Below are 13,762 nucleotides of genomic sequence, written 5' to 3'. Positions count from 1 at the left end.
AAAACTCCCTGGTGACATCCATGTTCCAGCAGAACTGCTTGGCTGCTAGAAGGACTCTGGAGTTTGAATGTTTTCCTGTTTGCGTAATAAAAAATGTTGGATGCTGGGCCGTGGCATCACCTTGTCCCAAGCCCTATCTCTATGGTTTCAGCTGCTCTGCTTTCCCGTGCTTACAGCAGTTTAAGCTCCTCCAGCAGCTTGTTGGCTCAGTGGAGAAATTTTTGACTCTTTCATCCAAAGTCTAACAAGCAAACATTGGTGATGTAGCATGAGTGGAGGGCTTTATTTGCTGCAGTCTGCCTCTCAGGGGAAGTTTATTGGCATATTTGAAGAGTTGAGGATATTTTTGTAGTATAGAAGCCAAGCTGACCGCGATAAGACCCTGTGGGGTGGAACACACCAGGGTATTTTCTGTGTTTAGTTAAACTCGTTCTATCTGTGAGTAATTTAAAATGCTGATTAGATTTTACTGAAGATTTGTGATTCCATTTTCTCAAGAGGCCTATAAACACGAGGGTCTTCTTAGTCTATGAACAACCCATATTCCAATGCCAGGATTTAAAACAAACAACCACCCCCTACCCCCAAATCTCTCCTCAGACAATAGTTGAGATTCTAAAGGCCTATAAACTAACTAGTTTTCCAAAAGGAAGAGAAGGTGAAGTCTAAGAGAGTCACTGACTTCCCAAAAAAATGAGCTAAGGAAGCCAGAGTCTGATCCAAGGCTTGTTGAAGGCAGTGAAAGGGCTCTTTTCACTCCAACAGTCTAAGGATTTTGCTACATCCAATAGCACCATGAAATACAGGGAACTGTGACTCAAATTTTATGACATATTACAGTCATTTGGACACAGGACATTTGAAAGGAACACCTACTTTATGGACAAGACAACAGAGAGCTGGAGTTTTATACATGTGAAACTATCTTGACATAAATCTGTGGGATAGTATAAGTTACCAGTGGCAATCATTAATGGAGTAGTAATAGGATTCCTTCCTTTAGTTTGTCTGGCCAAGACATATGGAAAGAGCTCACAAATATACAGGGCACAATTACTTCTGAATTCCTCTTTCCTTGCTGAGCTGATGCTTACACGGTCTGTGCAATAGGTACAGCAGCATGTTGTGCGTACCACCCACCGGGCTGTGACCGCTACCCTGTGAGACCTTGCTGCTCAGTATACAGCTAGCATAGAGCTACGAAATACTCATGCTAAACATTACTTTTGTTGGAAGCAACCGGCAATGTTTATGATAGTCACTAAAAGAATTACAAATACAGAAGAATTCCATACACTTTGAATTTGAAATAGTTCACAATTTTCAAAAATATTAGTTCCCTCATTTCCAGTAAATCTGTCCTGCAGGTTCCCCTTGACTGCCATGACCAACTTTCATGTCCCAGCTAACCCAGACTGTTTTGTTGTGGCAGGGCAAGCAGGCAAACACAGAAACCTCCCTGCTTTCTGTAGCAGAGATTGTAATCGCCTACATATGTAAACTATGAAAACACAAATTAAATAACCTCCATAATACTTTGCTAGTTGTATGTTGGATCTGTTCCTGTGCTAAGCTCCTCTGTTTCTGGAGGACCACAATTTCACGCTAGTTGTGTATCATCTGTTTTAAACAGCCACATAAATAGAGATCCACTGGGGAGGAGGAGACCGTTGCAGTTGATGGGATGTTAACCAAATCATCCACAGTGAAGAAAGAATGGCGAGTGGTTATGATAAAACAAGATAAATTTGTGGGTTTAGATTTGTAGCATTTGTCTAAAAAGACTTTTCTAATTAAGACTGCTTTAAAAGGCAACCTATTCAAAGTCTTAATTTTGCAATATCTTACTCAAAACAAAAATTGCAAATCTAAATGTCTAAAGATGCACTTCTGATTTTCACATATTTATTTCTAAATTCATGAGCACCCATCTGCTACTCTTAAGTAAATACACACCAACCTAATGATACTAGGAAAAGACAATTATTTCTCAGGTTTTGCTTGGTTTTGGAAAATGGAACTTTGATAGTATTCTGGGGTATTTTTCCCACATATGCTATGTAAAGGATTATGAGAAATATAACCTCAAGCACTATTTTTTTTTTCTGTTCTAGAGCTGAGGGATCAAGCATCCAGCCAAGAAACACCGCAGAGGAATGTGTTGAGGGAACAGTAGTTCAGGTAGATGGTTTGGCATGTTTCCTTCTATTGCACCGTTAAATTCCAGAGGCCTGGGCTTGCCAGGACTCAGTGCAGCCTTCTGCATAAGTTACAGGCCGGTGGAGCTCCCAGATTCGCTAGAGTCACACACCAGAAACCTGCCGGCAGTGCTGCAGAGAATGTAACTCCCTGAAAACCAGTCGCAGCCTGCAGTGGTTGAGAGGCTGGAATTCGTACCCTCGAAGTATGTCCAGACAATACCACCCCATCGGCCTTTTGCTGTCAGCATTTTAAGAAACCTTTCTGGAGTCTCCTATAAATGGTTATTTTTCTAGAAAAATGTGCCTTTCATGGAGTTGCACAGGTTTTGTCACAAAAACACATACCCAAGGAAATTCTCATTTTCTTTTAAAATGCTTTAGAAGTTCTGTAGTGATTTGTTGAGGTTTCCAATCACCTTCTGGCTTTATCCCGACTGAATTTTGTGAAAAGCTTTCATAAAGGAAATAATTCATTGATGGTGTTAGCCCTTAGCACAGGCCTAAATGAGGAAGGGAAGTCTGAGTTCCCCTTGCTGGTGATGGCAGTACATAGGAAATCTTTGCCCAATCCTCCCACCCAGTACTTGGCACAGGACGTGGTTGGAGAGCAAAAGGTCAGAGCCTGGGGAAGCGCTATATCTAAGGTGATTACAATTTATTAGGGCTATAGACAAAAAAATCCTCTGCACTAATTAGGGAGACTGGCAGAGAAGGGAGTAAACTGCAGCCGAAAAGGAAGATGGGAAGGTGGGCTGATAAAGACAGTCTCCCTGAGCAGAAGCCTGCGGGTGCTGCTGTCGAGCTGCCCAATTTCAGTCCCATGGTGAACTGCAGGCCCAGTTAAACGCAGTGCTGCCCATCGAGTGCTGTGGTCTCGACAGGACCCTGATTTCAGCTGTCATCTCTACAGACTTCATTCAAGAGGAATGAACTTGAGCCAGAGAAAGACAGAGGAACAACAGGAGATTCCTCAGAGCTCTTAAAAAAGTTGTCCAGGGAGGAAAATATAGAGTATAGGGCTTTGAAGTACTTGCAGGTTGTCAAATACTGCTACAGAGAAGAACCAAGACTTTTCAAAAGAGAAAGAAAAAAAGATCCTTTCTCAGACTCTTTCCTTTGACATCTAAGTATTACTTTGTCTTATGTTTGGAGTGACAGAATCAGGGTTTTCCTACTTTCACAGAGCCTCAAAACTCCTAGTGATGGAAAATTGTCTTGTTTAATCTTTTCACATTGGCTTACTTGGCTTTACTGGTTCACTCCTGATTCTACAGTCTCTGTCTGTAAAGCACACCCAATGTAGAGCTGTCTTAAATTTTGTCTGCTGTTCTTGTTATTAGGACCGTGATTTCAGTGATGAATGTTTGCAACACAGTTGAGGAATTTCATCCTCCCCTGGTAAACTGTGTAGGAGATTGCCTTAATGGACAAAGAAAAATGTCTGCTGGACTGTAGCCAGAGCTTGGACTTGCTTACAAAGAAGAAAATACACATTTAACCTTCTTGTTTTGCGTATAGAAGACATATTTAAAAAAAAAACATTCACACCTCTTCTCACATCCTAAAATGGAACCAGTGAAAGATTAATGTGTTTTTCACTATTTTATGGCAAATCACTTAGTTGTGACAAGTTTAATTCTGCCTCTTGACCAGATGCCTTACAAGGCTGTCCTGCTCTGTTTTCTTCTACAAATACAGATGACTGAAAAACTGAAGAGAACTAAAAGGTATGAAAAGAGAAAGTGGTATTAGGCTTTATTCACAGGTGTAAAGTTTCTGACTTGAAACAACAGATTAAAAGCTGCAGCCCAGCTTTAACTTCCCTGAATAGTTTGCTTGAGCAAGACTTGGGACTTACATCCAGCAAGCCATGATGTTAGATTTATGCTTCTGCAGTTTGTTTAATCAGGGCCTGAAGGAAGACTTCAGGATTTGAGCTGTTCTGAAGTCTACATGACACAGGGTGTTCTGAGCTTAAGCGAGATTCACTGTACAATGGTTTAACCTACTACGCTGAAGAGAAGCAGAATCACCATGGATTGTCCGGCTAATCTATTACGTTGCATTTATTGTAAAGGACATACACATTCTCAGAGCTGTATTGAAGAATGGCTATTAACAGGTACAGAGCCTAAAAATACTCATGCCAAACAGCTGCTGAGAGTTTCATTGCTTGCTTAAAAACTAGATGCCTAGCAGTTATAAAGGAGTTTCAAACAGGACCTAAGCGTCGCTGAGCTGGTGGCCAGGGTGCACTAGTGCCTTTCTCAGCCTGAGAACAGTAATTGAGAACTATTAATTGCCCTCCGTGTTTTCTTCCCTCACTCACTGGTCTAGGTTAAATGTCCCTTAACTGTATCCCCATGGAAAATGTTATATGCCAGGCAGAAAAGCATAGCAGCAATAGTCCCAGGTAGCTGATGGAGTGACTAAAGGTTGATGGGTCCCTCCTGCTGCAGGGAACAGAGGATGCCTCTTTTTCCTTAGAGCATCTCATCCCTGCTGCTGTTCCTGGGCTGGAGAAGGATGGATGCTCTTTCTGCTGCTGGCATTGCCTGAGGTGCTCTGGAATAGGAGAACAACTGCTCTTTCCTTCATTGGAGCCCTGGAGAAGCAGAATTTCCCTCCCACATTTCTGGAAAAGACTGTCTGTCCGAAGTGGGGTTACAGCAGAAATGTGGGCTTGATCCTGGTCCCACCTCTCAGGTTCCCAGGCTCCCTGACCCGTGGTAGCTTCCCTGTTGAACTGTCACGAAGCCCAGAAAGCATGCAAACTGCTGACAGAGAAAGCCAAGGAAGCCTGCAGGGGAAGCAGGCAGCTTGGGATCCTGCCTGGCTTCTGTCACAGCCCATGTGCTGCTCAGAAACCTGTCAATTACAGTTTGGGGTTTTTTTCCCAATGGAGAAATTTTCTGTCAGAAATTTCCAGCCAGCTTTGCTCTGTGTTGCTACTGCTGCTCCAAATAAGAAAGCCAAAACGGCGCAGAGAGCCTCACACAATGAAGGCGCAGGGCCCTGGGAGACCTGGCATTACGGCGGGTCTGCAGTCCTGGCTGCCACAGCCCAACCGCAGATACACTTCCGAAATGCCAGATATTCCCTCCAGAATTCGGTATGTGTATTCACTCTAGTGTGACTGCCAAAACAGTGCAAGTGCCTTGCCAGGGACTTTAAATAAAGGGGTTTATGCAACACTGTAGTCCTCTGATAAAAACGTTCTGCTTCTTATTAGAGGCCTCATCCCGGTCAATATTCTTTGAATTTAAGAGGAAAGTGAATTCTCACGCTGTTTTTTTCCACAAAGAGGTATATGCTTTTTTTTTTTTTTTTTAATTAAACACCCAGTTGTTTAATAACTTGCACTTGTTACCTTAGCTGACTGAACTGCATTTACAGCCAAGATAGACAATGGCGTCTATTTGAAGCATGCAGAACTACCAAAATCACTGGGTCCAAAACTGCTGCTACTGAAGCTGCGCTCTTAAAATGACTCAGGAGATTGATCCTGATGACTAGTATCGTTCAAGTGTTACTGTGACTTTGCTGGCTCAGATTAAGCAACAAATCAATTATCATGTTATTTTTTTACATTGCAACTCTCCATGTACTACTCTTTTCCATATATATCAGGAAGTGAAACATGATGAAAATATGAAGCTTGTGCTTAGTGCATGTTTGTCGCCTTCTCAGGTATTTAGAAGCAGATATTACAAAGAAAATGAACTAGAATCTAAGTAGTAACTCGACTTTTTAAACTAAAGTGCCCACAACGATGCTGTTTTCCAGCTCGGTTTGAGCTAATTTTTAGCATGCTTTACTGTTAAACACTGATTATATTCTTAGAACCATCACAGATAAAGACTGCCATTGCCTCAAAGAGATTAAAGTATATACGTAAAAAAATGCAGATAAGAAAAAAAATGCACTGAGAAACCCATATTTGTTTAGAAATACTGGTCAAGCTTCTTTGCTGCACCAGACTGCTGTTCAGTACAACTCTTCAGGAGAAGGCAGCCAAGAGAAGCAGGGAAGCTATCACAGCTTCATGATTTTCTGCTCATCCTTCTGTTTCAATTCAAAATAGATTGCAGGACATCTTGCCAAAGGTTGAAACTAAAGTCACCCTTTTTAAGACCAAAGAGACAACGATGATCACATGGGCTGGCCTCCCATATAACGCCATCAAGTATCTGTCTCCAATAATTTTCGTGACAGTGCTATCTTGCAATAGGCAGAGGTTGGTACCCTAGGCATGTAAAAGCAAGTCTCAGCAGTCTACAGCCTGAAGCAGATGGACAACTACTGATACCCAATTTGAAGATCTGTTCCCCTTTGAATGGGCCTTTCTCTCCACAGAAGTTACAGGAAGCCTATACCTACATACCCTGCTTACACTCTTAAATTCAGTAGGAAGGAATCCAGGTCATGATCACCTTTGTTGCAGAGATAAGCACTCTCAGCATTTAAAATTTTACAGACTTTCTCCACCTTCCTTTACTTCTTGCTTATTTGCTTTCACCTTTTTGTGATTACTCCACTTTTCTTCTGAGCATCTGCTCAGAGACTGCTACCATTTCACTTTGATTTTTTTTTCCTAAGACTCGAAGGACACAATGCTCTGAGCTGAATCTTTCTCATAAGGGTCAACTTACACAGAGCCACACTATGAGAATTACTTTCATTCAGATCTACAGTAGAAACAAGAATAAACACCACAAAGATCTCTGCTGCTCTCTTAACTAGTCCTGAGGTATCTGTTACTCTTCCCCCTGGTACAGGTACAGGATACAAGCAGTTAAGTGTTGTCTTTTTCCATTTCTATCTTGTATCCTTCCTACTACAACAGCCCCAATTAGTGCTGCACCCTCAAGGGGCACTTCCATGAGATGAGTCAAATCAGTCACCTTTTTCCTTCAGCTCTTGGCCATGTGCTTCTGCCTTTTTTCTTACACCGGGCTTTGCCTTGAGCTGATTCAACCCACCAGTCTGGCACAAAACTAAACAAAAAAGTGGTTTTCAGCCAAGTCAGTGAGTTGAGCAACCTAGTGAACCCTGGATTTGGTGCAAGGGCGGGTGTAAAAGCACCTGCTTTGGATGGCAGCAAGCTGTTGTCCAAGCAGCTCCGTTTCCCACTGACCATTCTTTCCTCTGTGTTTTCCTTTCTCCAGACTTCACACCGTCTATCTTCTCTCTGCCCTTACCTCTTAGGTAAAACTAGTGACACGCAATGACTAACATGGCTGTTTGTCCCTATCTCAGTCCCCTGAGGCCGACATTTTAAAAGCCAGGCTCCCAGATTCACCCGAGCTGCTCCCAAGGCGACCAGCGGCTACAGCCTGGCCCCCAGCCCCCCCCCCCCCCCCCGCTCCTGCGGGAAGGTTTCACAGCCCGGCCTGCAGCCGTCCACAAACCACCACAAATGCGCATCTCAGCCCAGCCCCGTCGGGTTTGGCCGGGGATCTCACCCGGGGGGGGGGGGGTGGGGGGGGAGGGTCAGGGTCTGGCGTGACGCCTCCCGTGTACGGCCGGGGCAGAGGAGCCCGAGGCACGCCGCCACTCCGCTGCCCCCCGAAATGCGCCGGAAGCACCCGGTCAAGTGAGGCACACCGGGCAGAGGGTATGTGTGCGCGGACTTTTCCTTCAGTATGAAAAGGCTCGTTTCCAGGGACATCACCGGCCCTTCTCGCCCTCAGAAGAACGGAGCCCCCCCCCCCCCCCCCCCCCCCGCTCCGCGTTTTATTAAGACTGCGCCGCACGGCGAGGCTGCTCGGGCCGGCCTCGGCGGGAGCCGCCAGCAGCCTGCAGGGCAGCGCGCAGGCCGCGGGGCTGCCCTTAGGCCCTGGGACACCGCCTGCCCGCTCGCCCGCCGGCCGGAGCTGCTCCCCGCGGGCGGTCCCGGGCTCCCGCCGGGCTGCCTGAGGGCGCCCGCTCCCGCCGCCCTCCCGGCCTCCCCCTCCCAGGAGCCGTTGGGCAGCGGCGCTCGCGCGCCACCCAGCGGGGCCGTCGCGGCGCGGCCGCGGCCTCACGGCCCCGAGGGGCGGCGGGCGGGGGGTGGCTCCGAGGCGGCAGCAAGACGTGTCGCTCCTGGGCGGGAGGGGGTGAGTCCCTGCCCGGGCCCAGGGCGCTTCCGAGAGCCTGCTGTGTGTGGGGAGAGACTCGGGCGCCTGGGTAAGCGCGGGGGGCTCCGCGCTCCTCCTGACCTGGAAGCACGTACTGTGGCACAAGCCATGGTGCAGAACTGCAAAGGGACCCGAGGGCCACGGGCCCCTGTCCCCGGCTGTCTCAGGGAGGCACCTTGCCGGCCTCTGCTCCCACACGGGTCACACCCGCTCTGAAAACCAGGCAGTGTCACACTTCACGGCGAGGCTGTTCAACAGCCCAGCTCCCCTGATGGGTCTGGTTGGCAGGCTCTGGCTGCACCAGTTTGCTTTTGTGCCAAGTGGGTGCTACAGCACGGGTACCCCTTCTGCCTGCCTCCCCCACGGCATGCGGGTTGCAGCCTGGCCGCCGGTGCTTGGCTCACCAGCCAGGCCTCTGGTGCTGGCACCCCTTAGTCGGGGTGGCTGTTGGCTCATTTTGGTGGTGGTTCGGGGTGAGGAGACGGTAGCAAGCAGCAAGGTGCGGTGTGGCTGTGAGACAGGTGTCATCCCCAGGACAGCGTGTGGCCTCAGGGAAATACCCCTGCACAAGGTTCACTGTCAAGGATGGAGGGAAGGCTGGCTGTGGGGGGCCTTTTGGTTCATGCCTTGCCTTGGGGCCAACGAGTACCTGACTGGCACCCTGCCCCTCCTAGCCCGGTGCTGCTCATCGCTGCATGGTCCCACCTTGCTCTCCAAACTCCCACTTGCAATCCCTCATCTGCAGTTCCAAACATCATGGTCCAAAGGCATAATTGCATCATGACACTTAATACTGACAGGATGCTGGTCTTGATAAAAATTTCAAGGAGGATTTAAATGTTATTGCCCAGCATTAGTTTGCTACCTAACACAAATGAGTAGAGAGTTCAAACAGATTTCCTGGTCTGCACTTTTACAAATTTGATTTGCACCCTTATTTTGGAGAACGCTGCAGTAAGGTAAAAAATAAGCACATTTTTTACCATTCTTTCTTCATTTTTGAATCAGGATCTGATGCAAAATAGTGAAATCAATACCTTGACTACATCATTTTCTGTCTCACACACTGTTGGCTCTTCAGAGTAACTCCTGATGTGTATCAGACTTGATCAGAGTGTAGTGCTAGATTTTATGCTTACTTCAAACTTCTTCCTCAGTAGGACTTTCAGTTGTGTGAGGAATGCACATCTACAGACTCCTTTAGAAGCATTTTAAATTCTTTTTTTTTTTTTTTTTTTTAATAGAAGTGTCAGAGGATTGTTTTACATCTGGAAGATACACTGTATTTTGCCATTTTAATACTTCTGGAAATTGTTTTCTTGCCTTTGAAATAACTCTAAGACAAACCAACCTTTACACCCCCATTCTATTTAAAAAGTGGCAGACATAATCCCATTGGAATGAAAACAACTTAATCCAACTGCTTTGACATAAATTTTGCCAGCTCTGGGGCAAGCTCTTCCATTTCTGTCTTTGACTTTTCTAGGTGTTTCACTTGCTTAAGTCCCGCTTTCCCAATTCAAGGCTATTGAGTCAAACACAAAGTACCTCTTCTCTGAACACGGATGATCTTGAAAAACTGCTTAGTAACTTGCTAAACTGGATTATATCTGTATGCAATAGAAGTGCATCAAGTATTGTATGTGCCTGTTGACACACCAATCTGTATTTGCATTTGAAAATTGGAAAACAAAACAAAAAAACACAGAAAAACGTATTTCAATTATTGGTACAATTTTTTCTTAAAGCTGGAATCTTACTCCGTTGTTCTCAGAAACAGCTGGTATTTCAGTTTGAATATAAAAGCATATGCCAATGAAAATCCTTCTAAAACAACTACTCTGACCAAAACTCTGCCTGTTTAAGAGAACTAGTGTAATGTTGCTTAAGATGCTTTTCTGCTGTTCATTAGATTTGGATTTTTGAAACTGCATATTGAGTAACCATGCAGTAGCTTTAAATAACGTCTGTAAGGAATGGGAATAGAAGAAACACTTTGCTTTCACAGACGGCAGTACTGCTTATACTCCAGAACGTACTGGGAGGGATTTTGTTACTGCTCCTAACATACAGTACAAAATTCTAGGCAGTCAAAGAGCCCAAATCTCAGTCTGGGCCGCACTGAGTGATGATTCCCCACTATCACAGGCTAGGTGAAATATTTCTAAATTGGAAAAAAAATACCACCAAAAAAGCCCCCAAAACCACAATGAAAACATGCAAACATTTAAAAGGCCACAATACCATTCTTGACAATTGGTCTTAATACCCTCTTTTGCAAGAGGGCTGACTTGGTGTTGAAGTTGCTGCAGCCTTTTTTGCCCACGAGGCTGCAGCACTAGAACTATAAATGAGCAAGAGGCTTGTGAGCCCATCTCAGCAAAATTCAGAAAGGCTGCCTGGTTTATTTAATTGTTAGTCTTCAGGAATCTGCAACTTGGAATCAGAGGAAAAGCTTCTTAAGGACCAGGACTGGGTGCAAACAGCAATTAAAATAATAAAATCTACATTGACATTTTACTTTAACAGATAGGTCTCCTGCTGAAAAAGCACATCAGGAGACTTGAAACAACCTGCAAAACTGAAATGCTGTATATGTAAATATATGTGTGTGTGTGCGTTGACTACAGTAGAAATCCTGTCTCGTTATTATAGATAGCAAAAATCCTGTAACCAATGAGGAGTTTCTTTCTGCTTCCCCGTAACTCTTCTGGTTTCATCACTTTTCCTCATGCTTTTTGCTGCATTTATCAATTGTCATTGTCCAAAAGTGATCCTACAGTGAAGGAGGAACCCCTCTGCCAACACACAGTAACTGCCGGGCGTAGGTGACCTCCCACCCTGCAATCACTGTCCTACCCGAATAATTGCATAACCCACACCAAAACCTCCTCGTGTAAATATGTACATATAGAGTAGTGATTTGGGATGCGCTAGGTGCACACTTCAGAGGCAAATCTCCCACTTGTCCCAGCGTGGCAAGCTTTGCTTCACCCCACGGACCAGGCTCGGGGGACCCGGGTTGCACTTTGGGAAGATCCATTTGCGGAAGCCCCCGCGACCAGGCTGGAGCTCGTCAGACGTTAGCCTGGGGCACAGATGGATGTCACAGCCTCGGCATCTCTGCGTGGCCTACAGACATGCGCCTGTCGGTGCCCACTGCTTGCTAATGCGCACGTAGCCTTAGTGGCCTAGCGGGGAAGTTAAAATCAGCCGGGAAATTTTTTATAAGCTCACAAGTGCTGGTACAGAACCGGGGCGGAAATGATGGAAGAACACACCACATCACCTGGATGAAGGTGTTTTTTGATGGGAAACCACAGGCATCCTAGGGCCAGGTATTAGGCGGTATTTACTGGAGGGACCGAGCTGTGGCGTTCAGGGAGGGGCACTCTGCCATTTGCAGGTAGAAATGGTAAAACTCTTAAATATGTTAATGTGCTCTGAAATAGCGTACTGATAGGGAAGCTGAAAAAAAAAGACACTTATTAAATAGAAGAAAATACATTGGGTGATGTGGAATGCATATGTACACACACACGTATATTTATAAAGAGTTTGACTCTTTTTCAGTGTTGATTCCCAAGGAATATATACACATATATGTAAAATGTACACTTATACACACGTACTCTTACGGTTTTTATGACTATGCATAATTTTTTCCTCTTTGGAGTATACCCAGGCACTCCCAGGACCACTTATCTTTGTGAAGGAATCAAGCAGTGCTATGGAATGACGTCTAATGTAACCTTGAGTATTTATTCCAATTGTTGTCAACTCAACGTGCACAAACTCTTTTGGACTGCCAGCTCTGGTCTCTTACATCAAGGAAACTGAACTGTGTACCTTGGCCTAAAAAAATAACATAGCTTGCATAAATGTATTTTGATAATGTCCTTGAGCTTCCTGGTGAGATGAAGGCAAACACAAAGAAGCAGGAACAGTGTGTACATATTTTTTTTTCTTTTTTAAATGCCATGGCATCAGTGACCGTTTGTACCTAGCTGAAATAGCAGCACTGGATCCTATCAACACGGTCAATAAATAAACAGGGCTGTGTGTGTACAGTTTGACTAATGAAGCCAGGCTTGCTATCAGGCTATATCTTGTAGTTCAGTTCCCTCATATCTAATAAAATGTGAGCTCTGCTTTAGCTCTTCCTGCCTCTGCAAAATGCTTTTCTCCTGTGTGGATTTTCAGTTGTGCACAAGGGGTGCCCAATCTTCCCCATAGTGGGGACACCAATTCAGAGCTTTCACCTTTAAAAGATTATCTAATTCAAAGAACCTTGTCAGAAGTTAATTTCTCTGTTGAATTTGATTGAGATTGGCCAAAGATTCAAAAATACAGGAGAGGATGCAGAGGTACAGAAGTACTTGCGCACACATAGACATAAAGACAGCAGCAGTCACAGTAACTCATCTCCTCTGGGAACTATGCTGAGCGGTGTATCTTTACTCGAAGAAAACAGAAAAGATCACTGTTCTATTACCCATCTCCTTTTAAATCCAATTTATTAATTTTTCATTAAGGACACTGGACAATTGTTCAGGACAAGAGCAGCAGAGAATATTGATGAGTCTGACAGTGAATGCTTCCCTTTGAGGTAAGATGTAATTTTATTTATTTTTATAGTGAAAGGTTTGGGAGAATTCAATACAACTTGACTGAACAGGAGGATTTCTGTCAGGCCAGTTTCAAGTCTGGTCAAAGGTATTTCAGCTTTCACAATATTTGGTGATTTATTAACAAGGTTTGATTTTACGCTTACAAGACAACTGCTGAAGTAATAAGTATGAAGTGTTATAAACACATTAAAAGTTTCTGTATTCATTACAAGCAGTAGATTAAGTGGGGGGGGGGGGGCTTTCAGAAAGAACAGCATAGCACAAAAGAAAAGTTACAGAAGAATTACAGCTCAAGATTTTTATGTCAGTTGTAAAGTACAGATGCCTTCTGTAGAGAAATGAAAACACCGGTAAATTAAGCTACATCTTGGTTGGAAAAAGCATGCATCAGTTACAATCGTAATGGTTCTCTCATCCATTGACCACGAGTACTCAATAATAAGCTAACTTTTCTATTATGACACAAAAGTAGTGTCCAAGTTAAAAATTTCCCAAAAACCCGGTTAAACTACCCGGCCTGGTGTTACACCATAGTGCTGTAAGAAGGCTGGTGCCCTATGCAGGTGTGTCAGCGTTTCAGCTCCAATGTGCTGAGCTCGTCCCCAAACATATGCCTGGGGCCAGTGGTGGAGGGAGGCAGGATGTTCACAGGGTCTTCGCACTCCTTCATGAAACTTGTTGGAACTTCAGTATCTTGGCATCTTTCTTCTGTTAAAATGGGCTGAAATTAAGCTACCGGTTCAGGAGTTACTGGGTGGAGAAAATGTTACGGTATTGCCTGACACAAGGTCAGCACATGGACAACCTGGGG

Source organism: Leptosomus discolor, chromosome 2 (assembly GCF_034619465.1).
Source record: "Leptosomus discolor isolate bLepDis1 chromosome 2, bLepDis1.hap2, whole genome shotgun sequence".
NCBI classification, from domain to species: Eukaryota; Metazoa; Chordata; class Aves; order Leptosomiformes; family Leptosomidae; genus Leptosomus; species Leptosomus discolor.
The sequence above is the reverse complement of the archived record's forward strand: the minus strand, read 5'-3'. Positions refer to the sequence as shown.